This window comes from Neolamprologus brichardi, chromosome 3, assembly GCF_056152115.1.
Source record: "Neolamprologus brichardi isolate AB-2024 chromosome 3, ASM5615211v1, whole genome shotgun sequence".
NCBI lineage: Eukaryota > Metazoa > Chordata > Actinopteri > Cichliformes > Cichlidae > Neolamprologus > Neolamprologus brichardi.
In genome coordinates, this window is record NC_142106.1 from 24,763,984 (window position 1) to 24,790,689 (window position 26,706).

The following is a 26,706-nucleotide window of genomic DNA, read 5'->3' on the forward strand; positions in this document are numbered from 1 at the left end:
TCTCAGTGAAAGCCAAACTGTAACACACAGAAGCATGTTCATTAAATGTAAGGACCAATTTCACCTTATACACCAACACTAACACACACTGTGAGTCCCTGAAGTTGAACAAATTAACATCTGCATCAATGTTACACTCCAATCTGAGCCACCAAGCAGCAGCAAAAATAAACAATGGTATATAGAGATGCAGAAATAAACGTGTAATATTATTGTTGCAAGACAAAAAGCATTGAGCTTCATGAAAAATCTACCAAATTCCTTCATTTTCTATGAAAACCTTGCTCTATCGTGTAACCTTGCTTTGCAGTCAGACTGTTTTCCCACATTATTATTTTATCCTAAGTCAGATTTTACTGCATTAGTCACAAAGAAACATGCAACAGAGTTTCACTGTCAGCCTTCTTAACTTCTCTATCTGCACATCAGTAACATTAAGTATGGCCCATAACAACACCGCAGAGTGTCACAGTGCAGGTAGATAAAAGATACAACACTGTGTCACTTGGTTTTGGTTTAAAAAAACATTTAAGGGTAGTTCAGCCATGATGTAATAACGAAAGTTTGACTCTCACTGTGAGAGTCAAACTTTTGTTATTTGTCTTGGCAGTTTAAGATGTGTTGTTGTTTTTCATTTTTCCAAAAAATAAACCACACAGAGCTCAAAGCAAGCTTAAGTAACAGTACGGTAATCAATAAGTAAGTAATCAGCAACAGTAGTTACATTTATCCCAGTTTAGTGTTGGTTTCCTAAGAGAAAATTGGTCCATCCAGTAAAATCCTTGAAAAGAAGAAAAAAGTGGAGGGTGACAACACTGAGCGGATGAATATGTTGTAAAGGACGGGGGAGGGTAAGCTCCAGCTGCATGGATGCAGAACGCAGACAGGAAGAACAAAAAAAAAACAAACACATTTCTCTCTTACAAAGACTCCACAAATGTCTACGTGACTGCAAAAAAGGCTCACACGAACAGGATATCGAGATAAAACCACAGACGGACAGAGGCAGAATATTCTGCGGAGCACAAAGAGGAGAAGTTGTGAAAGTATCACAAATAATCTGAGGTCTTTGAAATTTCTGAATGACTCAGTTCATGCAGATGTTCGCACTTTTTTCAGAGAGAGAGAGTGAGAGAGACGTACTGTGTATTCTCAGTTTTTTTTTCCTTTTGAATATTTATTATTGCTCATAAGACAAATGCTATTCCTTTTCAATTACTCGATTAATCAATGGAATAATGGATAGAATGCTTGATGTGGTGTTTAAACATGTTTCATGTTGTAACTCCACAGTTTTTGGTTAAAAGTAAAACAAAGAGCTCTGAAGATGTTTTGAAGTTGTATATTTGACTGTCCCAAAGTAAAAAAAAATAAAAAACAGACAAAGGAAGAGCAAAACTTCTTAAACTGTTTCACTGTCTGAAGCTGTCGAGTTAAACTGAAGCTTCCTAAGCTGTAAACAAGACCTAAGATGGTTTTCACAGTTTTCTAAGATCAAAGCTGAAAATTCAAACGACTAAAGGGCTTTTTCTGATTAATGACTCCAAACAGACACACTTAAAAGATCCTTACAGTGTATATAGACTGACTGGGTGGGATTTACTACAGAACTGGTGAGCGTGACACAACGCATATGAACTATGCATGAGTGTAAAATGAGTGGAGTAACTGGTTAAGTATATTTGATGGTGCCGGTCATGTGCACTGACTCACACAACCTTAACATGGTTTACACTGTTTTAAATACAGGGATGTGGTTACATGGTGACAGAGCAACGTGAATGCTGTCACTGACTGAAGACAATATGTCCTGCTTCACCCTTTTAAATGAACAGCAACAAAATGCACAGATCATTGAATTCTGCACTCATCAGTGCCAGTGCTGCTTTTGCTGCTGTATTTGTTATATTCTTTATTAAGCACTAAAGTAGGTCAAGTCAAAAGTAATCTGAAGTAGATGTGAAAGAAGTTCAAGGGAGAGTGCACAGAGACTAAGAAAAAAACAAAAAACAGAATCAAAGACAAAAGTGGAAAAACACAATCAAGAGTTTGCTGAAGTTTCACGTTTTGTTGAGCCATGTAATGCAAACAAGTGGTACACACTTGAGAACTGAATCTCTATAGTTTCATTCCTCTTTGTTTGCACATTACACTGTTGTCCTGGATGACCTTACATGGTCGTATAAGCATGTTTTGCACTAGATGCAGGCACCACCATTGTGTGGCTACAGACTCTTTCAGATTCAGCTGAGTCAGATTTAACACACTGAGAGATCAATGTGGGCTCCATCTATGGTAAATGGTAAATGGACTGGTTCTTATATAGCGCTTTTCTACCCATCTGAGCACTCAAAGCGCTTTACACAACTTGTGCATTCACCCATTCAGACCCATTCGCACAAGCACATTTATCTAAGTGCTTTCTAAGTAACATTCACACACATTCATACTCCGATGGATGCATCGGAGAGCAATTTGGGGTTAGTATCTTGCCCAAGGATATTTGGCATGCAGACTAGGGGAAGCCAGGAATTGAACCACCAACCTTCCGATCAGTAGATGACCTGCTCTACCACCTGAGCTACAGCCACCCCAACCCCACCTACTTTCCTCCACATTTACATGAGCATATTAAGCTAACAAACCAAAACACACAATCACTGCCTTTACTGTGCACTAACCCATCGTATTTACATAATTACAGTGATTCATGTAAATTCTGTGGCTGAACAGCTGATAAACATGAAGCTCCATCTAGATAAGACTTGTTTTCACTGCCTGAGGCAAACATACACTGTGGATAACAACCAGACTGTGATGACACGAGCAAAGAGAAACAAGCAGGCAGTGAATGTGAACCAAGTATCAACAAATGCACACTTCAAAACCCTGGAACGAGTGGGGCATTTATGAGTACAGCTATACAGTTACACAGTGCTGCGCAAAAGTCTTGAACCACCACTTGTTTCTTCATGTTTTGCTTCAGAAGACCCTGCATTTGTCACTCACTCACTGTGACTAATCAAATATCCCCTCTCGAGTACCCGTCATTTATCATAATAACAAGAGGATCATCCTCAGTTGATCCTCAGGATCAAAAACATGATCATCAGGATAAAAACTCAAATGGGGTTTTGTGTTTACTTGTACTTGAATGAACTGATGCTCCTCAGCAGTTTATGCAAATAAAACCACATTTTAAGTGTGTGTGAATGCACAGTATGTGCCAGCACACAACAAAGAGGTAACACATAAATACACTGAAGTCACTCAGCTGCACAGCACTTAGTGACTGTTCAAAATGTCACTAAATCTGCCCAATTTTATGTTAATGAGATGTTCAAACTGTGCAGGATTCCTATCCATCAATAGTGTGTCTATAGTGTATGCAAATAACTTTCCCTTCAGTATTTACTCCACTACAATGATAGAATCGAGCCAATCAACCTGTGTTTCACGTTTCAACTGCACATGTTTTGGTTAAAAGTGAAACAAAGAAATGTTGAAAGAGGAAACAGAGAAAAGAAGACGAAACTTCTTAAATGATGCACTGTTTGAAATTCTGCAGTAAAATTGCAGCTTTCTAAGCCTAAGATGATGTTCTTAATTTTCTGAGATGAAAACTCTGAAAATTTCTCTGTAATTAATGACTCCAGACTGTGTGGGATTTACTACAGAACCGGTGAGTGTAACACAAAGCATATGAATGATGCATGAGTGTAAAATGAATGGAGTAACTGGTTAAATATATTTGATGGTGTCAGACACGTGCACTGGCTCACAGTCCTCGTCTTCGAGGCAGGCTGGAACCTGAAGCTTAGTTTAGACTCTAAACTATGTTAAGTCTAAACTTTAGACCAATGACACCCAAACTGTGACAGTGCATGAGTAAAGAGAAACAAGCAGGCAGTGAATGTGAACCAAGCATCAACAAATGCACACTTCAAACAAAGAAGTGTGTTCTTAATTTTTTTTTTGAATTAACGACATATTTTATTCAGTATTTTTTCCTATATTGTTGTGAATAATATCACAAATTTGTTGATATATCCTGATAAAACTTTAAGGCTATAACGCCCTAAATTTAAATCAGAGAGCAATCAATCAATAGGCAAAAAGACGTCGCCTGCTTGACAACCTTTATGATCAATGATGGATTTTGTATTACACATTTCACTGACAGAAAGAAAACGGCAGTTCATCAAAAGACAGAACGATTTCTTACCAGATGTCGATCGTCAGCCTGCTGGACACCAGGGACACTCTTAAGTCAGTATCAGAAGAATCCAGCGTACCTGCATTAATGAACAAAGATGTCAAACGTGAAAAGATTTCCTAAATACTGCAACTAAAGTCACAGGTCTAAAAACAGCAACTGCTGAGTAATCTCAGCATTGGTCAAAGCAGAAGTGTTTCACATTCAAGTGAGTGAACAGAGACTGAAGCAAAAAGAAGAAGAAAAAAAGGGAAGATGTGAACGCTTTATTAGGTTACACAGAAATTCACACACACTCCTTCCAGCATTTATCTCAGAACAAATATAAACATCCAGCCAGCTCTGCCTACACTGGCTGCCCCCTGCATTATCACCATGAAGGGCAAGTATTTATTTCAGCAGAGACATTAATGTGTAGAAACAGACCAATAACACCTACAGTGGAGTAAACTGTGTACTCGCTTGTGTATCATAAGAACTATCAAAGGAAGTTTCTGTATAACCAGGCAGGCTTCAGTGCTTCACACAGACATAACTTTGACCTGCTGCCAAATTTGCACTAAAATGATCAGCATTATTCAAGCAGCAGTTTTACAGTCAGGACGTAGGTCTCTGAATCTGGGACTTTGCTGGTGAGGGTTACTGGTTCATTCAGCAATAATATGAGTGCTTGAATGTAACTGAAAGTGGAACAAACTGAGGGCATTAGTCGTCTGGAGTCCACTTTTTAAATTCAGGCCATGGGCATTTTGTTCTGACTGTCACAATAACATCAGTGATGGCCCAACAGTGAGGCCTGGTCTCTCCCTCTCTCTACACTCACTTCCACTGCATTCACAACAAAACTGTCAGACAACTGACAGGCTGGCCGTCTGACAGCTGAAGCTCAGTGGACTCATTCAGTAGCTCAATGACACTAAACTAACGCTAATCTACTATTGAATGACTGAACCACTCAAAGCTACTTCAGTTACATTGTGATTGTAATTTCCTGTTTAAACACCATCAATACACCATCAATAAAGACGACTCTCTCTCTCTCTCACACACACACACACACACACACACACACACACACGCGCACACACACGCACACACACACACACACACACACACACACACACAGGACCATTAGACTGCTGTATATTGTAAGACATCTCTAACGTTTGATGACAGGAACACAAACAGAAAATTAACTAATGTGATCTTTTGTGCTCTCAGTCACTGTTTTGCTGTTTTAACTGATATTAATGGTGATCATCTATCAGTCGTTTAATAGTTTTTCACTCTGTATTTGCATCTGGATGAAAGCCATATCAGCACATTTAAAACAATTTTTCCTTTGGACATTTTACTCGATGGTGTCAGATTAAGTCTTCATTCAACCACACATCTAACCACAGTGAAGCAGCATCATATATTCCCCTTCACCTGTTACTCTTCACTCGTACACATTTGTTCTCACACTTTGATCATTAAGCACCATCTTGAACTTAACAGTACTGTATTTGATGTTATCATAAAATGCTTTATGCACACATGTCAGTTATGAAAAGCAAAGTCATTGTCGTTCTGCAGCAGCCAGTTTGAACCAAGCTTTAGCTATCAGACAGATGGCCTCACATTTGACTCTAGAATCGAGGGGGGGGGGGGGGGAAATACGGCTCAACAAATTCACCTCAGTCCACCACATTTCCCCGAACTGAGAGGGAGTCCTCTTGAGTCATTGCCAGCGACATGTGCAGCAAAATCTGAGAATTTATGCTTGGTCAAGAAATCTTCATTGTACCCAACATCCTAACTGTTATGGTCCTGGGTCGCTGACTCAGCGTTTTGAGTTTATTACTATTATATTCTAGTTTCTTCTGATTTTGTATCAGTCCTTAAAGTTTTTTTGGTTTTTGTGTCTTGTTATACCTGCCCGCGCGCTCTCCCGGCGTTTTGTTCATGTCCTTGATTGTGTGATTGTAAAACTGTGTACTTCCTGTTTTACTTTGATGGTCTGTGTCTGCTATTTCTGTGTTTAGCTTGTGTCTTCCTGTCATCACGTGAATTAGGGTCAGCTGTGCTTCAATGCCTGATTGCCTTGTGTGTGTATTTATAGTGCGTGTCGGTCTGTGCTCTTTGTTGGTTCGTCTGCGTTTGACGGTGTTTTGTTCATCGTTCTGCGTCTCGTGTCATGTTTTCAGGTTTGTCTTTAGTTTTCCCAGTATAGGTTTTGGTAGCTTTTCATTCCTCGTTCCCAGTTTCTGCCACTTTGGTCACTTGTAAAAAAACACTCACTCACATCACAGCCTTTGCATGTTGCATTTTGGGTCCCTTTCTCCACAAATACCCCAGGGCTTGCCTCGGCAGCTGTGACACTAACAACAGAGGGTTTCCATTATCCCCCAAAAACTGTTTGACTAACTCAGCAAGTTGGAACTGAGTACCGCTCTCTGCAGATACTAGATTTCCTGTCAGAGGCCTCAGTCCGTCCAAATTGGCGACAACCTCTCCAGCATCATCAGGCTAAGCACAGGAGCTCCTCAGGGCTGTGTTCTCAGCCCACTGTTGTTCACTCTCCTGACACACGACTGCACCGCTCCACACGGCTCTAACCACATCAAGTTTGGTGATGACACAACCGTGGTTGGACTCATCAGGAGCAACGATGAGTCAGCGTACAGAGATGAGGTTCAACAGCTGGCGTTCTGGTGCAACGAGAACAACCTGTCACTGAATGTGGACAAGACCAAGGAGATGATCGTTGACTTCAGGAAGACTCTCTCACCCCACACACACCACTCAGCATCCAGAGACTGTTAACAACATCAAGTTCCTGGGAGGTGCTGTTTTGCTTCCACCACGATAAAATCACACTTCCTGCACAGCTTTTTCTCTCTCTCTCTCTGTGTAATTTAAGAACAGTTTCCCATTTAAAAAGCTCAATTTTCGGAGAGTCCACTAGGGGGCGTGTTATGGAGTAGACGCGCAAACCACGAGGTCCCATTTATCTGTTAAATTACTTTATGGTTCACCTATTGTGGCCCAATTCAGAGATTTCTTAAGCTCTATTAAGAAAGTCAGCATTGTTTTAGCTGTTGTTCTTTCCATCTTTTTGGCTTATCTCGAAGTGAAATGCCTCCTAAGCAGTCTGCTAAAGGAGCGCAGGCTAGCTGCTCAGAGACCGCTAGCAAAACTACCGTTGATCCAGGGACACTGCTAGCTTTCCGCGACATTGTCAAAGAAGTGATTCAAGAGGAAAATGACAACCTACGGGACGAAATTAAACGAGCCATTTCACCCATCCAAACCACTCTTGACGAATGTACTGAGAAGTTGGGCGAACACGAAGAAGGCTTGAATAATCTGGACAAGCGGCTAGAAGTTATGGAGACATGTTTCGCAGATCTGAGTAACCAATACAAGAAGTTGCTGCTGAAAACGGATGACTTGGAGAATCGGGGAAGACGATGCAACTTGCGTATATTAGGAGTGCCAAAGGGAGCCGAACAAGGGAATCCCACTAAATTTGTTGCTGATCTGTTGCACGTTGTACTGGGTGGTCCCGGCAGTTTGGAGCAGGCTCCAATCCTGGACAGAGCTCACCGGGCGGCGGTTGCGCTGCCCACGGAGGGAGGGCGACCGCGGCCGTTCATTGTTCGCATTCATTACTACCAGGAGAAGGAGCGGATACAGCGCTTAGCCAGACAGAAAGGCCGGCAGGAGTTTCAAGGGAAGCAGATCTTCATCTTTCCTGACTACAGCGCCGACCTGGCCAGACGCCGGGCTGCTTTCAGCGAGGTAAAGGGACTACTACGGAAAAAAGACGGAGTTCGCTACGGTCTTCTTTATCCTGCCCGGCTTCGGATCTCATTTAATGGAGAAACACAGGTATTCGACTCTCCTAAAGCAGTGAAAGATTTCATTGACTCCAAGTTTGAGTCGTCTCCCGAATGACATTTCATAAGAACCACCGGGACTTTCATACAATCGTGACTATATTTTTGTCAATCAATAAACGGACAATCTCTGGTTTAGCTTAGTTTCATGTTCAATGTTCATTTAGAAATCTCAGATGTTGGTGAGCTTGCCCTTGTTTCCTGGGAGGTTAACTATATTCCAGTACTTGTCACTTAAAAGGGACTCCGGGGTCAGCTTTGATGAGAAGTGAAACAGGTCCGTTTTTCGGTTACAGGTAAATTTGACATGGGAGTTTTTCTCTTGCCTTCTCTTTATTATTTTACTCTATTATGTTGGACTTTGTGACTTTCTAATTTGAATATATTTTGGACTACATGTGTGATTCATAGTTCAGATGCTTCTGCTTATGTGGGGCTGTGGTTATGAATAAGGTGAATGGAACTCTTAATAGAAGCAGGGGAGCTTTGGGAAATTGGTGTGTGTCGTTTGGGGACAACACTGAACACGGGGAGGTGGGTGGGAGGGACTTATCTATTCTTTTTTTCTTTTGTTGTTTTTTCTTTTTTGTTGTATATTATTTGCTCAGATTATTGTTAACAACAACATTTCAGTGTACACCCAGAATTGGTATTTGCGTTTGGAACCGCCTTTTTCATCATGTACTTATATGGTGATGACTTGTGTTGATGACACTTCAACTGCTGTGAGTAATGGCTGCCATGTTAACTTTATTAGTTGGAATGTGAAGGGATTGAACCACCCAGTGAAACGAAATAAGGTACTCTCTCATCTTCTTTATCTTAAAGTACATGTAGCGTTTCTTCAAGAAACACACCTTAAGAATACAGATCATGCCAGATTAAGACGAAATTGGGTTGGACAAATTTTTCATTCCAAATTCAATGGTAATTTTGATTAATAAGAATACTCCATTTATAGTCTCTCACACAATAGCTGACCCAAATGGTCGCTATGTAGTTGTGACAGGGTCCCTGTTTAATACTTCACTTATTTTAGCAAACGTATATGCTCCGAATTGGAATGACTCAACTTTTTTCAATGACTTTCTTAATTCCCTTCCACAGATCAATACACACCAATCAATCCTTGGAGGGGACATGAATACTGTTATGGATCCAGTACTAGATCGCTCCTCAGATAAAAGACTTCCACTCCCTAAATCCTCATTAGTGTTACAGTCATATTTACAAACCTATGGGGCTGTTGATGCGTGGCAATCTCTCTACCCCTCCACTAAACAATATTCCTTTTTTTCTGCAGTGCATCAAACGTATTCTCGTATAGACTACTTTTTTGTTGACAAAAAATTGCTTTCCAATATCAAGACTTGTAAATACAGTAGCATGGTAATATCTGATCACAGTCCACTTGTTTTGGAACTCAGCTTCCCGGATGAACCCTTTGTGTACTCCTGGAGACTCAATCCTCTTTCTTTGTCAGATAAGGAGTTTGTGGAATATGTTTCCAAACAAATTGATATCTTTATAAGAACAAACATTACGCCTGGCATGGCCTATAGTACGATTTGGGAAAGCTTAAAAGCATTCTTACGGGGCCATATTATATCATACTGTTCATATACTAGAAAACAGAAACAGAAACGTCTTTCTGAATTGATACACCTTATTTCGCAATTGGATGAGCAACACTCTACAACCCCCTCTCCAGAACTGAATAAACAAAGACTAACGTTACAAACTGAATTTAATTTAATCTCAACCCGGCAGTCAGAGTCTATGATTCTTAAATCTAGAGGAAGATGGTATGAACACGGAGAAAAAGCATCTAAAATTTTAGCACATCAGCTTCGTAAATCAGAAGCAACTCGTATAATCCCTGAAATTAGGACTAAATCTGGACATGTCACCACTACACCACAAAAAATAAATGAGAGTTTCAGAATATTCTATTCCAGTCTCTATGATTCTGAATCTTTAAACGCGCCTGAACTGTTTGAGGCTTTTTTTGATGGAATGACAGTTCCGACTTTAACCTCGGCATTCAGAGACCAATTAGAGGAGCAAATTACAGTGGAAGAAATTAAATTGGCGATTAGCTCAATGCAGAATGGCAAATCCCCGGGTCCGGATGGGTATCCGGTTGAATTTTTCAAGACTTTTAAAGACAGTTTATCACCTTTATTAGGAGACATGTTCATTGAGTCATTGGTTTCAAAATGTCTTCCCCTAACGCTTCGACAAGCAACCATGTCACTCCTATTGAAGCCAAATAAGGATCCATTAGTGTTCATCATATCGTCCTATATCACTCTTAAATGTAGATTTAAAAATACGGTCAAAAACACTTGCTCTCAGGCTAGAGCAATATCTACCATTGTTAGTTTCTCCAGATCAGACAGGTTTCGTGAAGGGTAGGCATGGTTTTTTCAACCTGCGCAGGTTTTTAAGCATATTACACACCAAGTCAACTACAACCCCTGAAATTGCCTTATTACTTGATGCTGAGAAGGCATTTGACCGGGTGGAGTGGGATTATCTGTTTTATACTCTACATAAATTTGGATTTGGCCCTAATTTCATTTCATGGATTCAGTTACTTTACTCCTCACCTATGGCACGTGTTAGAACAAATTCGTTATTCTCTTCTTATTTCCCACTTCTCCGTAATACGAGACAAGGTTGTCCCTTATCCCCTCTTCTTTTTGCATTATCAATTGAACCATTGGCGATTAAACTGCGAGCTGACAGTTGCATTAAGGGCATCTTCAGAGGTGACCAGGAGCACAAAATATCCTTATATGCTGACGACCTCCTGCTGTATATGTCAGAGCCTTTATGCTCTCTTCCCCGCGCTCTTTCCATTTTTGAATGTTTTGGTAATATTTCAGGTTACAAGTTGAACCTGCATAAAAGTGAACTTCTCTGTGGCAACTCTATAGCCAGGATTTCATTTTCAGATTTTCAATTTAACGTTAAATCAGGGTATGTGACCTATTTGGGGGTTAAGGTTACCCACTCATACAAAGGTCTTTATGAAAGAAACTTTGTCCCGCTGCTTAAGAATACTGAGACAGAACAATTTACCACTGTCATTAATTGGCCGCATCAATTCTATCAAAATGAACATACTACCCAAGTTCCTTTATTTATTTCAATGTATCCCGTGCTACTTACCCAATAAGTATTTTATAACACTGAATAAGCATATCTCTGCATTTATTTGGAATGTTAAAAGTCCACGAATTCGTAAAGATTTCATGCAGAGGACTAGGCCAATGGGTGGATTGGCCTTGCCAAACTTTATCTTTTTTTCTTTTCTTTCGTTTTTTTTCTTTTCACTTAAATGACGGCGGACAAGAAAGCCTCATTTCTGCCGTTGAATAATGAAGAAATTTAAACTTTTTAAAATTATGCAAAATTGCAATACGCTTGGCTGTGCAAGGCTCGCAAAATTTCAAAATCTCTGGTAGCCCTTCGGGCAGGCATTCTTCAGTTTTTGGTAGCCCAAAATAAATTTAAGTAGCCCGAATAAAAAAGAAAGCTATTTTTTTAATATTTTGTTTCCTTTACAATATTATACATTAAAGTATAATATTGTAACGGAAACAAAAATTAATCAAAAAAATTGTTAAAATACAAATCACAACAACTGTATAAAAATTACAACCATCAACTCAAATACTTGGTTCAAATTGAACAGAAATTTCTATGAACTGAAAGAACTGTGTAGGACATGAATCAGTCTGTGTCAGATCCTAAATCTGAAATTTCCACTGAAGTCACGGGTAAGAGGTAAGTGGAACCAAGATCTAGGCCATTTGCTTTTTGAAGTTTGCAAAGACTGCTAAATTTTGCCAATATAGTTCACTCTTATAGCACGCTGTTCTAAACAGCTTTTTCAGGAGTTCTTGTTGTGCTTGGTTTATTTTTAGTATGTTTTTTTGCAATTGCTGTTTGTTCTGGGAAAGATACTGCAGACTGAGCAATAATGCATTTCTTGCATTTCTCATGGGTTCTGATGGGGTCTTTCTTAAAATTACTGGTCCCAGTAACAAAGGTGCTTGTCGACTCAGAAATCAAATGAAACTCACAACACACCTGGCAGAACATCATGTTATTTAGCTTGTCATATTCCAGCCACAGAAATTCTTTTGTCCATGAAACCAAAAATCCTGCGCTTTCTTTTTGCCTCATAGTCTGATTTGTCATAACTTTTCCGTTTTGTGGTAAGCTTTTCTTTGGCTGCCCCTTCTTCACCCTGACCTGTCTTATTTGGCTGAGCAGAACTAAAATACCAGCGTAAATCCTGCTGCTTTTACACACGTACTTACATAATGCTCAGCGATTCTTTGCGCACTCAACCTCTCACATGTTTAAGCTTACTGCGAGAGATTTCACTTGTCGCGTTTGAATAGTAAGCCAATGAGTGATAAGACGATGTCAGAGGAATTGGTGCGCAATTAATCGTCACTCACCAATCAGTACTGCTGCTCCCTACACACCGTTCGCGCGATCGCAAAATGAAAGTGAAAGCAAAAAGCAAGCGCAAATTCAAACGCGATTTCAATATGTCACATATTGACAGTGGCTCATCGATGCCAATGACATAATTACTCAGCTACAAAGCATAGACATATATTTTCCTTCCTACAATAGCCCGACGGACAGGGCTGAGTTAGATTTTGGTAGCCCGACTGGAAAAATTGCTAGCCCCGGGACGTCGGGCTAGCGATTTTGCAAGCCCTGCTGTGTCTCTAATAAGACCTCTGTAACTTTGCTCTGCTTCACTTCAGCAGCATCAGGGAATGTTAATATGTTGATTCGTGTTTTTATTCAGTGTTCACTGCAGAATATTTTTAAGGTTATCTGCTATAAAAAGCCAGGGCAGCAAAATCTCCTTCATGTTTTTCTGTGTTTTATCCTCAGTTACTTTGACACAAAGGCATCTGCTGTGATGCTCACACCTCTGATGAAGTCTCACATGTATCAGTGCTAATAAATGATCAGAATTATAATATTTCTGACTGAATCGAATCAAATCAGGACCTTGTGAATCGGAATTGAATGGATTATAGAAATCAATGACAATACCCATCTCCAGTGAGAACAGAAGTGGTGTCTTCTCTCCCCCACTGCCTTTCAGTGGCAGGCAGCAGAAAACAGGTCGTCAGAGGAGGCTGAGATGATGATTAAGTTTAACATTGTCTACAATATTGCCAAAGAGTGCCAAAGCACCTTAAGCACCAGCACTTTTTCAGTAACGTTTCTTGTACAACTGTGCTCCAAATAAAGAACTTTGGGTTGACAAGATTGTTAATCATTTACAAATCAATATTGTTTTTATGGACAGCAAATTTCCCCCCCAAAAAAGTGCACATGTAAAACTGCGGTGTTAAGTGATGCGGTTGAAAAATTTGGGTGTGCCTAACGTTTGTGCTGGTGAGCCTAAGAAAAAAGTTAGGTGCACCAGTGCAACTGTGGCAAAAGGATAGCCGCTTTACCCCTGTTAAAGGAAACATAAAGCAGTTAGCTCCACAGCAGCACTCCCACACAGCCTTCAATAAATATTATGACATGAATCACTGTGGTTTACACTGGCTGCCTGCTGGGGCTGTGCTGATGGATGTTAATGTTGCAGATCAGCGAATAAATACAGTGGGCAACTAGAGGCGGGAATCCCCAGACAGCCCACAATAGGCTCTTATTACAATACTTCCCTCATGATAGTAGATTAATGTGATTTATAAACATTTTGCAACATTCTGAGTATTGCAATAAGACACACGGTGATTTATCACGTTTTCACTGCAAATGATGTCCTCAAAGCTAAACTTTGTGAATATCGGTGTCATCAAACATTCCTACACTAGTGTCAACAAAACCTGACATAAATGTTGCCATGAGACAGTCAATCAAAATCAAAATATTGAGACCCTATGCTCTATCAATTTATTTCCCCCAAAACTATTAGCAGCAATAACTAATTTCAAACAAAGACGTATCTGGGCGTGCCACTTCTGTGAGGTTTGAACCTAATGTGTATGTGCGGAGTGGCTACACTGATCCATCAGACTCATTATCATATCAGTGAAAACAGGAGGAGTATATAGATTTCTGACTGTCCGATTGTGAAATGAGCGCATACTGCATTTGCATTTTATGTGTGTTATTAAGTTTTGTTTGGACCAGGACCAAAACGGAAGCCCCAGAATCCCAAACAAAATGGTCACAAAACACAGACTGGGGCTTGAGAAACCGAGTCCAAAACACAGGTCAGGGGGCCGGCCCGGGGGCTGACAGCCTAACAGTGCACTTAGTTCCGGTGGCCGGCCCGGAGGTCTCCAGCACAGGAGCCCAGAACGAAACAGTTCTGGGGGCCGACCGTGCGGACGGCAGCGGCGGCGGCAATGCAAGTCCGGAGGCCGGCCACGCAGAAGGCAGTGGCGGCGTTCAGAGGTCGTCCACAGTGGCGATGATGCCCAACAAGCGGCCTGGCAGATGACCGACGATGTTGAGGCGGCAGTTGGGGACCTGAAGGCTGCGTGGCCCCCGCAGCACCAGGCGGGGCAGAGACTGGACCAGACGAGGATGAGGCAGCTGAAGCAGAGGCTGGACCAGACGAGGAAGAGGCAGCTGAAGCAGAGGCTGGACCAGACGAGGAAGAGGCAGCGGAAGCAGAGGCTGGACCAGACGAGGAAGAGGCAGCTGAAGCAGAGGCTGGGCCAGGCGAAGGCGAAGCGGATGAAGCAGAGGCTGGACCAGACAAGGATGAGGCAGCTGAAGCAGAGGCTGGGCCAGACAAGGATGAGGCAGCTGAAGCAGAGGCTGGGCCAGACAAGGATGAGGCAGCTGAAGCAGAGGCTGGACCAGACGAGGAAGAGGCAGCGGAAGCAGAGGCTGGACCAGACGAGGAAGAGGCAGCTGAAGCAGAGGCTGGGCCAGACGAGGATGAGGCAGCTGTAGCAGAGGCTGGGCCAGACGAGGATGAGGCAGCTGTAGCAGAGGCTGGGCCAGACGAGGATGAGGCAGCTGAAGCAGAGGCTGGGCCAGGCGAAGGCGAGGCAGATGAAGCTGCGGCTGCTGCAGGCGTGGATGAAGCTGAAGCTGGACCAGGCGACGGCATGGGTGAAGCTGGACCAGGCGACACGGATGAAACTGCGGCTGCTGCAGGCGGCGTGGATGAAGCTGGGGCTGTTGCAGGCAGCGTGGATGAAGCTGGTGGTGGAGCAGCTGGTGGCTGGACGGGCTCCTCGGGCCCCCCAGCGAAAACAGTCTCAGAACCAGTGGGCACCGGGGCCCCTGGCAGGAACAAAACAGAACCAGCAGGCACGGTGGCCTCTGGCGAACAAATAGCGGACTGCAGCTGCACGGAGCACCGACCCTGCTCAGGCAGCGACAGCCGGGTGCAGTCCTCAGCTGGGTTCTTAGCCTCCAGGGGTCCAGAGTGGGCTGAGGGCTGAAACTCAGCCTCTGGGGAGGCCCTGGAGAGAGTAACAGTCTCTAAATTAACCAGTCTTTGAGAAACCAGAGTGGTTTTAACGTGTTTGTCTCTCCACTTAAAATGGGTGTTAGGAACAGGAGTCAAAATGGGTGGCACAGACACAGCCTCCAGTATGGAGGGAGGAGGTGACCGGGCTAATGGAATAGATGCAGGCTGGGCTAATGAGCTAGCTAAAGGCTGATGTACTGGTTGAAGTGAAACTGGAGTTGGTGGTGGAATAGGTGAAACACAGTCAGTTACTGTTATGGATGTTTTGAGATTGCTAACTTGTGAGAGGTCAGTTACCACGAAGGTAGGTAAGCTACGCGTACTGTCTCTACTCCCACCACGAACAGCCCCAGAACCCACAGTCTCGGAAGCACCAGCGTCCTTTGAACTCACCACAGCTGGTCGCACAGAAGTCCCTGAATCCGGCTGTGGGGTGAAGTGCCGGCGGCGCGATCGTTGCTTCCCCACCGCTGATGGCTCCGACGGGCAGGGCAAAACCTCTGGCGGGTCAGGCCGTAAAACATCCGGTGAGTGAAGCTGAGGCGGCTGCTTTGCACCGCCTCCCGGGTCTTATGCAGATCAGTAATTAAATCTGTAAATCCCCTGACCTGGCGGAGATAGGGATTTCCATCCAGGATAGCCTCAATGGCGTTTATCCCCACAACCTTCGCTCTGGCGTTAGAGGTGTGGGTTACCCAGTCCAGGAGGCGCAGGATGCGTGTGAGATCGCTCTCCCCCGACAAAACAGCTGGGTCCATCTTGTGGTCGGATCGTACTGTCACGGCTGGCGGGGTGAGCCATGTGGTGTAGGAGAAAAAGGACTGGTGATGAGAGTGATGTTTATTTACAGAAGTGGAGCGACAGAACAGGCAGTGAGGAAAGACAAATGACTGAAAAAACCTAGACTGGGAAAACTAAATGACAAACCTAAGCATGAGACAGAGAACGGAGAATGCAGAGAGACGTAGTTACACCGAGAAACACAGACGATCCGACGACGAACAGAAGCCAACACACACTATAAATGCACACTAGGTAATGAGGAGATGACATGCAGGGGTGGACACAACTGACACTAATGGACATAATGAGAAGCAGACCTACAAAGTAAAACCGGAAACACACAGACTGTTTTACAACAAAAAACGCAGGGACCTGAACGGAGCACAGAGGGGAGACACAGGTAGGGATAATAAACACGACAATCAACCCAAAGAATTAATACAGAATCAGAATAAACACCAAACACAAGATGAAACCAAAATGAAACACAAAACGCTGGGTCAACAACCCAGGATCATGACAGTTTAAGTATTTATACCCCCTAAACCTTTACACATTTTGTCACATTACAATCGCAAACGTTTTTTTATTGAGATTTTCTGTGATGGACCAACACAAAGTAGCACATAATTGTGAAGTGGTACAAAAATATTGGTTTTTTTTTTTTTTTTTTTTTTTAAGCGAATAAAAATCTAAAACGTGTGCAGTGCATTTGTGTTCAGCCCCCTGTACTCTGATACCCCTAATTAAAATCCAGTGCAATCAATATTCTTCAGAGTCACCGAATTAGATAATAGAGTTGACCTGTGTGTCATTTAGTCTCATTATAAATACATCTGCTCAGTGAAGCCTCGGTGGTTTGTTAGATAACATTAGCTAATAAACAGGACCATGAAGACCAAGGAAGTCACCAGACAGGGATAAAGTTGTAGATAGGTTATACAAAAATATCCCAAGAACATCTCAAGCAGTACTCCATCATCCAAAAATAGAGAAAGTATGCTACAACTGCAAACCTACCAAGACATGGTCATCCTGGTCAGAGAAGCTTCCAGGAGGCCCATGGTCAGTCTGAAGAAGCTGCAGAAATCCACAGCTCAGGTGGGAGAATCTGTCCACAGGACAACTGTAACTGTAACAGTGACAAGAAGAAAGCCATTGTTGACAGAAAGACATAAAAAGTGCAGTTTACCATGAGCCATGTAGGAGACGCCGCAAACTTGTGGAAGAAGGTGCTCAGGTCAGACGAGACCAAAGTTGAACGTTGTGCTCTAAATGCAAAGAGCTAGTGTGGCAGAAAACGTTAGCTGAAACTTTAGCTGAAAAACATGACACATCTCAGCTGGTGTGCAGTGTTTCCTCAACAAAAATAAACAGAGTAAACTGGAGAAAGTGGAGAACAAAAGAAAAGAAGAAGTTCTACTGTGATATTTTTAATCCATGAATTTGTCGATCCTTCTTCTCCATTTTTTTAATATAAGAACTGGTAGTTTGGTGCGCTGAGGTTAATGGAAAGTTGTGTAAATCATGTTTGGTTTTTTAAACTAATTTTCCACGCCTAATAACAATAACAACATTATAAATGATTACAGTGAATAAGGCTAACAGACCAGAAACATTTACTGCTGCAGAAGCCTCGAGAAAAATGTTTCAAGCCCAAAGGAGACGAGTCAGCATCACACACAAAGATCTCAGCAGGAGCAGACAGAAACCTGGCCTTCCTGAAGGAGGACGAGGGCCTGACTGCTGAGAGTAATTCATGTGTGTTCACCTCTGCATGAGGTTTGTTCACCTCATGCAGAGGTGAACACACCTCATGTGTGTTCACCCACTGCAGACGTGCTCCAGTTCAGTCCTGCAAAATCACCACTGCATACCACTGGACACAGAAGTCTGTTGAATGCTGATTGGTTAGGAGTTCACACAGAGTTAACCAGGAACAGAACTACAAACTGCATATGTGACCCACAGCTGTGAGTGTTAACATGCCTGCTGCATCCTGACCCACAACAAATGTAACATGAACTAGTTTCCACAACACAACCCACCACAAGCCACACTTTATTATAAACCTCCCTGAACAACAGACAGCACTTCTTTACACAGTGTTGCCTTCATAGTTGAGTGAAGCCAACACTGTGGACTCGTAGAGCCACTCGTCTACACACTAGCTCTCCCTCTCTAGCTAGATCACTGAGGAAACAAATGTAATCTGAAAACATGTACTTCCATAAAAAGCTATAAATGAACATCTCATGCTGCTGAGCTGTGACTCACAGAAAACTGAAATTAAAAGTTAGTGGGACTATTTCACCTCATACACCAACACTAACAGGCCCTTTGAGCGCTCAGTCACTCCATCATTGTTTCTCTTCAATATAAACAATGGAAACGGCGGAAAGATAAATGATGGCAGATATCAAAACATAAATTAAACTGAGGATTAATGTATTAATGTATGCTAACGTGCAAAGTCACTTGCAATCAGGTTGTTTTCCAACATTATTTTAATCCAGTGTCCGATTTTACTGCAAGATTCTGCATTTGTCAGAAAGAAACTTGACATGCCGACAGAGTTCGACCTCCAAAACAATAAGAAAGACACAGACTGATCTTATGGGCTGAACACTGCTCTTTACTGACACGCTGCTGGCAGACTGCACAGACAGTGTGAGTGCCAGATTCATTTTTTCATTAGTTCAAAGTATACAAAGAAGAAAAAGCAAGAAAATTTCTGATCAAACTAACCCACTGATCAGACTTAGATGAAACATTACAGTATCCACAGTTCTCAGGGAGGAAATGAGAAACACTACAGATGTTTGTGGTATAGCAAGTTTCATAACAGCATGTGTGTGACTCAGCACAGGAAAAGACGGCTAAAAATCTTGGCTGACCTGTTCGGTAATGACAATCCTTCCTGTGCATTTCTGGCCACTTTTTCCACCACAGCTCTTGACCTTTCTGTGAATAAATAACAATGATCACCTCATTATAATTAAAAATAATCACCACTTCAATATATCACCAGTGAAATAGCTGGAGAGAGATTGCTGAAATTCAAATAAAGAAAACTACATGAGTCATGTAGTTCAACTATAGTTGAGTCAGTTGAGTCATGTAGACACAAAGAAAGCCTGCAGCAATTCTTGATAATTGCATATTGTCACTTTTTTTTTGTTATAAGTTATTGAAAGTCACACTAACGGATTCAAACCAGTTTTAGTTAGATAGAATTAAAAGGTGAATAAAATTGGTTGTTCTGTGTCTGTTTTGATCATGTGTGTGTTGCAGTTAGTTTGGCATTTTTAATAACAAGAAATAATTAGAGTAAATAAATAAATAGCCTGGAAAATAAAGGCTAACCTCCTGGTTGTGGAATTATTGAGTATTAATAAATAGACATGTTCTTCTAAAGTGTTCTTCTACTCTGAGCACTGCTTTCTAGCTAACATTTGCATATGCATCGAAAAGCAACATGTATCTAGTATCTTGCCCAAGGATATTTTGCGTGCAGACTGGAGCAGATGTTGGGATTAAACCAGAGTAGACAGTTGAGCAGACAGAAAGAAAGCAGAAGCTTGACTCTGACCTCCAGCAGGCTCCGGGTACTCGCATCGTAACCTGGTCCACTCCCTCAGTAGCTTGCCCTGGCACACACATTCGCCCTCCACCATCTTGACCTTCAGCAGGCCCCAGGGACCAACACCCTACCCTGGTCAAGTCCCCCGGTAGCTTGCTATCTTACAACCACATTCCACCCCCTACCCACCATAGACCTTGGCCTCCAGCAGGACCCAGGTACCCACACTTAAGCCCCATCCTACTGACAAAAAACCCCTCAGGCCCCTGGTATTCAAGAGAACAGGAGTGGCCTGGGTGGGTAAATCGTAGGAAATGTCACACTGGCTGCAGGGTTTGGTTTGTGGCTCAGCTGCAGGGGAGAGGTGAGTCGCACATCAGACTGAATTCCTGCGCTGCTATCACTCACATCAACAACTTTCTTCCCCTCTACAGGCCTAATAAAACAAACACCTGCTGGATTGTGTTACGCCTGCCAGGCATTCTGGTATTTCAGAGCCTACTAACTTGGGCTTTGAGGAAATGGCTGAATAGACACACACACACACACACACACAGACTTTTAAAGAGGATTAACATTAAGCCTTGAAGTCCTCAGTTAAACAAGCTGAAAAGAAAAATCAGCACCATCAGGGGGGAGCAGGACAACAAGCTCAAACACTGACAGCGTATTTATTTGGTCTGAACCTGATAAGATCATTAAACAAATAACAATAGAGATTAGTTCAGCTCTAACTTCCTGAAAATTGCTCAGGGGTCTGAAGTGTTGCTGATCTGTGCATGTAAAGCTAAAAGTAGAATTCAGATTTTCATTAACCATTTAAACGTACAGGGAGGTAGTGTTTTCTTTTCTGTTTATGGGATTGTGGCCTCTGTCAGTAACTGTTCTCAGTTTTTACACATCAATTTGTCAGCTATTGCCATGCAAAACAAGGTGTGTGCACACAAGGCATCAGATGAAAGTACAACAATGAGTCACTGACTTTGTTGTTGCCTTTATCGCAGTGCTTACATACTGATCGTCGGTTTTATGAGCCAGCTAATGCAAAGAAAGCTAAGCTATGCTGGACTTGGTTTGTAGTTCAGCCCTAATGGTAGTAGTACTAACTCTACATGTGGAGTCAAGAAAATCTGTGAACATCAGGAAATAAGAAACTATAAGCTGTCATGGGTTTCCTTCCTTCCTCAGACACTCTGACACTCACACATCAGGAAATAAGAAATCAAAAGCTGTGCTGACAGAATCAGGATCTGCCTGCATGAAACACTCAAGAACTGAATCTCTCACAGTTTTATGGCCGTATAACATGTGTACACACTAGAGCAGTGTGTGGCAGCAAACACTGTCAGATTCAACTGAGCACATAATGCACTGACAGATCAGTACAGACTATTCTCTAACAGATGTCACAGGTTTCTATTTTGAAGCTGAGTATTTCACAGACATGTGAAGACATTTTATTTCATTTTATTAAACTAATCATTCTCCTTCAATCACTCACTTCTGCTCTGTCACACCTACAACAGCAATCCTCCCACCACTCCCAGCTCAATATCAAATTAATATAATCCTCTACAGTCCAAACTAACCAGTACATCAGATATATTTACTCTTATACCTGACAGCTGTCATTCCCAGTGCAAATCTAAGCACCTTTATCACAGCCACCTCCACCTCAGCCTCCCATCAGCAGATACAGCTCATCTCACAGTCACTGTGTGACCTGTTATCTCTATCTGAGCTTTAAGGTTTTGTCGCAGCAGCTGATGAAAGGATGATCTCTACATCAACATTAGACAGATGGAGCTACAGCCTCACACAATCAGCCAGCAATTCAACAATAGTTGGTGAGAGAGGCTTGATTAGGTGCTGACAGACCAATAAATAAAATATTCTGCAGTTTGTGTCTGCTTTGCTCCCTCAGGTCCTGAAAATGAATCTGACTGGATAAATCTGAGTTTGTGTCTGCGGCTGAAGCTCAGAGGACTCGTTCAGAGCAGCAGAGACAGTAAATCTTAGAGCTGCTTATCTACAGGATGTGCCTCTATTGAGTCAGCTTATCAGCAGATATGCTCAGAGAGTCCATTACATTAAATTCAACACATTACACAGTCATTACCCTGCATTTAGTGAGATGTAATCACAGAAATGAACCCTGGTTTTCCTCTCTTCCATGTCAGTAGTAAGTAGTGCAAAAATAAATATCATTGTTACACAGAGCATCCACATGTGCACACACAGGCCTGTGATAGTCAAAGTGTCAGTGTGCTGGCAGGTACAGGAGAATCTGTAGGTGCCACAAATCCTCTGAGGTAAAAGTTGCAGAACAGCTGAGTGTCTGATGTCATTATGGTATTACTTTTTGTGTTTGGTTTTCTATGGAGCCCCACAAGGGACATGGGAGAAAAAAATTAAGATGAACTTTTGCGAGATCTCGCAAAACAAACTCGGGATCTCGTCGCAAAACTAACTCGGGATCTCGCAAAAGTTGAATTCCAACTATGGCGACAGCTACTTAGTTGTAATATTACTCTTTCTGGGTCACAAAATAAACTTTTAAGATATTTTGAGGTGTGAATGTAGTTGTGTAAATGTCAAACATCTGCTCGGTTTACAAGACATCACATATTTGCAAAAGTGCACCGATGTTTTCGGAGACGTCTGACACCCACCATCTTGAAGCTAACGGGAGGTTGAGACCTACTACAGCCGGGGGGAACACCGCTCTCCCGGCACATCGTGCCTTGACCTCCCGGTCAGCTTTGAGCTAGCGGCCTCCGAAGAATGCGACTAAAACTTTTGCGAGATCTCGCTCCGTACGTTGGCTCCATAGTTTTCAGAAGTCTGAGGTTATCCTTGAAAGGCATGGATACAAGAGTGTGCACCTAGAAGTGCTCCTGCGGTCACAATGGCCTGCCATGTTGTGGTTAGTTGTAGATGTTTGCTGTGTGCCATAGTTGTGAGCTTTTTGTTTGCTTGTTCACTTTGTTTGTTTTTCAATTTAAAAATGAAATGTTTTTAAAAAAAAGAAAAACACACCTGATCATCCACACCATCCTCAGCCTCCACCTCTGCTGCTGCTCCACCCACACAGCTGAAGACGAGCAGCATCATCATGTCAGCTGAATACAGCACCTGCAGAGAGGGAGCAGCAGAGTTATGATGAGTCTTAACAAGCCTCCTGACAGCCTTCATATTAACCAAGAGTTTGACCGTCATCATCATCATCATCTGGAGTTAGAGCTGGATCCAGTGCACTGAGCTCCAGGAGGACTTTAACTTGGGTCATGTGATCAACTGACCTGAGGTTTCTTTCTTTTTTTTGTTGATTTAAAAAACGTAATTAAAATTTCCCACAAGCTACTTTGTTCATTACTGTAGAAAAATACAGCCTTTTGAAATTAGATGACACCCTGTACAACATATCAGACAGTAAAAGTATATCAGACTGGTGTTTTTTTACACAACACTTTCATTTAGACGGGGAGACTAGAAAGTGATCTGCTCTGTAACCTCCTGAGCCTCAGCCAACAACACATTAGCACATGTAACAGGAGCTACTTTAGTTTTGTAACTACTTTCACACACAAATAGTTACAGTAGGGATCATGTGAAGTTGTTGACCAGTAGTACTGAAGAGAATCACCCTGTTAATTTAAACATAAAGCAGTTAGCTCCAAATTAGCTCCAAAGCAGCACTTGTTTACTCAGCGCTCCCACACAGCCTTCAATAAATATTAAGACTTGAATCACTTTGGTTTCCACTCCTGAGGTTTGCACTGTTTCCACTAGCTGTCAAGTAACGCGCTCTGCTTTGTGCTGAAAATATATTGTTGCTTCTACAAGCCACACAGTCTCAGAGCAGTGAGCATGAACCAACAGATGGGGCCCAGCAGGAGAACAATGAGCTAAAATTAAATTAATCTGAATCACAGTTTTACAAACTCTGTGTTTTAAAATCTAAATGCAGTGATTTGGAAATCTCATAAAGTCACAACACAGAGACGGACTCATCTTGGACTCTCTGCTCCTGTGCAGTAAGTACAGTTAATAAATAAACTGAAACCACTAAATCTGTGCAATGTCATTTACCGCAGTCACTTTCTATGAAGAGTGAGCGCAGGATCCCTGTGGCATCCATGTGAAAGCAACATGACACCGTAGCGGTGAGGCTAATTCTAACGCTCGTGGGAAACCAAAGCTTAGACTGTAAGTGTGCCTTTTGTTTCCTCAGCTCAGACAGCTGCCTGCTGGAGGCTTGTGTTCACCATCAGACATATCTGATTAAAAGGAGGCTGATAATTAAGTGCTCTTCATTTCAACATGAGACACGTGGGGCGTAGAAACTTTAGTGCTTCAGAGATTTCAGCTGACATACTGCGCCACGATATTGAGTCCTTCAGTCTCTTTAAAGCTAAAAAAGCAGAGAAAAAAATAAAGTATGGATGATATTGATGTGGGCAGTTACAGCATTAAAAATCTAAATAGTGTAGAGGCAATTCAATTAAGGCTACGTCTACACTAATCCGGATAAATTTGAAAACAGCATTTTTGTCTAAAAATGCTCTGAGTCCGCACTATCGTTTTCAATCGTTTCCAAAGAGTTGCTCATCCACACTGATGTACGGCGCATGCGTGACACGTGAGACGATTCGGCCCATGTCATTTCTTAAACCGGTCATATACACAGCACTCATTTTCAATAAGGTAATTATTAAGGGTGAAAATATACATACAGTGGACAAACTGCTTACTTTCTAACAGAACTAAGAATTTCACCCCCGCCAGTCTTTGGGATGATCATCGAGATGAAACCTCAAAGAGTCACTCAGATTAAGAATCCTGACTGCGGCTGTTCTGATCCATCTGAGGCTGAAGTGTACAAGCTGATCAATATCAGGGTGGAAGCTCAGTGGAACAATCTTCCTTCTGCTACCTGTAACTGTGCCGTAGAGCTGTCCCCAGTGCAAGAATCCCTGAATGTCCAAGTTCACCAGCCGCTGAAGCTCAGTGAACTCATTCAGTAAACAATCACTGCATGAAAATAAATCTGCAGCTTATGACTTTAAACAGTCACCTTTGTGTACAAATAACTGCCTGTGTAAACCCTGATGATATTTAAGTACTACGCAGCATGTGCGAGAGATTTCAATCTAAACTTCTATGCAAATAGCTGAGACACAAATATTCATTAATGATGAACTCTAAACACTCTGAAGTATCTGAGGAGAAAAACATACAACAAGCATAAAGTCACTGACAGAGTGAAACATTCTGCTGGGTTTGTTTCTTAGCAGGTACAGACTCCTCCAAAGTGCTGTGTCATTTTATCAATGATAAATCCTGTTTAGGTTCATAAACATGTCACTGTGTGGACAGCTCCTCTGTTTTCCATTTACCTTTACTGGCTACAGACCCATAATTATCAAAGCTGGTTACCTACCAGCACTACTGGTAGTGAAGCCATGAATTCATAAAATTCACAGATTACTTTCTGTAAAACCCCCAAAGGTAATTAATTCTGAGGAGCAGTAAGTCTTCTGAAAGGTATAATATCATCAGTCCTTTGGCGGTGTCACTGAAGATAGAAAAATGAACAAACACATAACCACAGCTACTCTGAATGTCTTTCTTTGTCTCTTGCAGGAGGCTCTCAGCGAGGACGGTCACTTTAAGTGTTGTAAGTGAGTTTTTGGTGAACCCAATTTCTCATGAATGATATAAAGTAAGGTTGAGCCACCAACAACATTCCTGCTACAAGTTACAAACTGCAATAAGATTTTGGTGAAGTGACTTTTACATGCCCTTTATTTATCCGGATTAAAAGTCTCACCGATACTAAAAACGTTTTTCTGAGTGATCTGCCCAAGAGGGCAGCAAAAATTGCAACAAATATAGCACAATAGTTTTATAACGACAATTTAAATGGCTAAAACGGCCTGGATTTATTATAATGTAGATACATTAACACAGAGACATAAAGACACATTAAACAGGTCATTTCTTTACTTTATATATAACCTCTTCATAAATGCTGCTAACTACATTTACGCATATAGGTAAATTTATCAGATATAAAAAAAACACAAAGAAACTTTCTGGTTCAACTCCAGGATCAGCTTCAGCCACGGTCACAGACTCAGATAAATGGCCTGCAGAGGCAGGCCTTCATGCAGAAAATGGTGTGAGGCCTGGCTCTTCATGCACAACGCCTCCTCCACACCTCAGCTAATGAATGTGTAATCATACACACGGAAATTAACATCTTGTCTTCTTGTGGGATAACTGATTATTGACAACACTGACAGTGTGTTGGTGTGTAGATGAAGCTGACACAAGTTTTCCTGATGTTGGGGTTCAGACAAATAAATCCAACTTCTCTGTGTTATTGTATCTACATTAAAATGAATCCAGGCCTTTTTAGCCACTTAAATTATCTTTTGTAAAACTATTATGTTATATTTGTTGCAATTTGTGCTGCAGGAGTTCACAGGGAAAAACCAGCAGGTTTTACATGTAAAAGGCGACAGTTTGTTAGCATGTTAGCAAAGCTAACGAGGAGCTAAAAACTCCCAAAACAAAGCCAAAAACAGGTTACCTGAAGTCATGCAGGAGTATCCGGGATGTGTGAAAGACTGCTCGGTGACGTCCTCGTGTCTTTAGCCGGTTTAGCACACATACTGTGCGGATATTTTAGCATTTTCCCCTCTTTCTGTGCCTCCCTCGCTTTTAACGTGAATGCAAAAAC

General features: G+C 42.0%; 1 protein-coding gene across 3 annotated transcripts in view; it reads right to left on the reverse strand.

Moving 5' to 3' along the window:
• LOC148103981 (ankyrin repeat domain-containing protein 46-like) overlaps positions 1 to 19,342 on the reverse strand; it is a 33,990-nt gene extending 14,648 nt beyond the window's left edge. For 2 of the 3 annotated variants that reach the window (XR_015717120.1, XM_087835228.1), the window contains exons 1-2: positions 17,396 to 17,504; positions 4,226 to 4,295 (exon numbers count right to left, since the gene is read on the reverse strand). The gene's annotated coding sequence lies outside the window, so the exon portion shown is untranslated. Of the gene's footprint in view, positions 1 to 4,225; positions 4,296 to 17,395; positions 17,505 to 19,272 lie in introns of those variants that run through there. The other variant, XR_015717119.1, reaches the window with a different exon arrangement.
• Between the last annotated feature and the right edge of the window lie 7,364 nt (positions 19,343 to 26,706).